The sequence below is a fragment of the Tupaia chinensis genome, unplaced genomic scaffold (genome assembly GCF_000334495.1).
Source record: "Tupaia chinensis unplaced genomic scaffold, TupChi_1.0 Scaffold000061_1, whole genome shotgun sequence".
Lineage (NCBI taxonomy): Eukaryota > Metazoa > Chordata > Mammalia > Scandentia > Tupaiidae > Tupaia > Tupaia belangeri.
The window spans coordinates 1,631,749-1,633,378 of NW_006159519.1; the positions used below are offsets into that span (position 1 = coordinate 1,631,749).

The following is a 1,630-nucleotide window of genomic DNA, read 5'->3' on the forward strand; positions in this document are numbered from 1 at the left end:
CCTGTTCTTTGTGATCCACGTGAAACGGCTCAGAGGCCCTTGCCCCCAATGCAAGCCCTGTGCCCTTCCCCTCCCCTGACCCCGTGACCTTGGTGTCGGAAGTGGCACTGCACAGTGGTGGCTGAGGTGGACGGGATGTCTCGTAGTCCCCTCTCACTCTGACCTCCTACATTTGCTAAATTCTTAGCTGCCCTTTCTTTTTTCTTTTTCTTTTTTTGGAGAGGTTTTTGTTGTTGTTGTTGTTGTTGTTGTTGTTATAGGGCACGTGCACTCGCCAGGAAGACAGAGAGAGACAGAGAGACAGAAAGCGAAAAATCACCCCCGGGGGGATGGCCACTCCGCAATCCCTTCTCCTCCATTCTCCTCTCGGGGCACGTATGCACTCACACCCAGTGTGAGTTTAAGCCACCAGGTCCAGGACTCAAACCACGGTCGACTTCATGGGAGTCCAGCGACATAGCTATTATGCCAACTGCTGGTCCCTTCTTTTTAAGAATTATTATTTTTAAAAATTTTATTTATGCCCTCCACAACTAGGTACCTGGCCACTGCATTCTGTTCTAAACCCTCATGGCAGAATATTCGTGGGCTCTTTATTGCCTGCTTCTCCGTATTTTCAGCTCCTGCCTGTCTATTTGTGGTCCGCTATCCAAATATCACCTCATGCCAGCCACACAGGATGGTAATAGCAGTAGCAGCCATGCAGGGGTTGCAGAGCAGGTGCTGTTACTTCCCGGAGGAGTACCACCGTGGGTGAGTCTTCTTCCGGCCTGTGAGCAACATGCAGTAGGGTGCAGGGCTTACTGTGAGGGCTTTGGAGGCACTTCTGGGTTGAGATCTGGGCTCGGCGACTTTCTAGCTACGGAAAGGTGAACTTGTTGATCCTGTCCCCTCCCCAGACATGGGAGTCAGTCCTTTTCCTTGATTTCATCTGATGATCATTCATAGAAGACTTAGTATTTAACAGACTCTAGCAAAGGTTCAGAGAGGTGGAGGCATTTACACCGCAGTGCCACGAAAAATTCCGATTACACATCTAGATTAGGAAGGTGTATAGAAACATAATCTGGGGGCCAGCAGTTAGCATAATGGCTATGTCGCTGGACTCCCATGTAGCCGATCGCGGTTCGCGTTCTGGACCCGGTGGCTTAAAACTCACGCCGGGCACGTGTGTGTGTGTGTGTGTCCAAGATCCCAAGAGGAGAATGGAGGAGAAGGGATTGCGGCGTGACCATCCCCCCTGGGGGGTGATTTCTCGCTTTCTGTCTCTCTGTCTCTCTGTCTGTCTGGCGAGTGCACATGCCCTATAGCAAAAAAAAACTATAAAAAGAAAGAACTACAATTCGCAGCCTCTGTTTACAAGTCCCCACTTCAGGCCAGCTGGTTCTGTGACGGCTGAGGTGGTGGATGGCACATGACCAGTAGCACAGGCCAAGTCCTGGGCCAGAGGCTCGATAAACACTGGGCACAAGCACATGTGTGTGCAAAACCCCAGAGGAGAAATGGAGGATTGCCTATGACCATTACCTGCAGGCGGTGCTTTCTCACTCCCTCTCTCTCTCTCTCAGCACATGTGCTCTCTAGCAAATTAAAAAAAAAATAAGTGCCCATTTTTGTAGCTGGGCTTTGG

General features: G+C 50.5%; 1 pseudogene; it reads left to right on the forward strand.

Moving 5' to 3' along the window:
* Positions 1-679: 679 nt before the first annotated feature.
* The window catches only part of LOC114004557 (40S ribosomal protein S3 pseudogene), a 6,282-nt pseudogene continuing 5,331 nt past the window's right edge, over positions 680-1,630 (forward strand).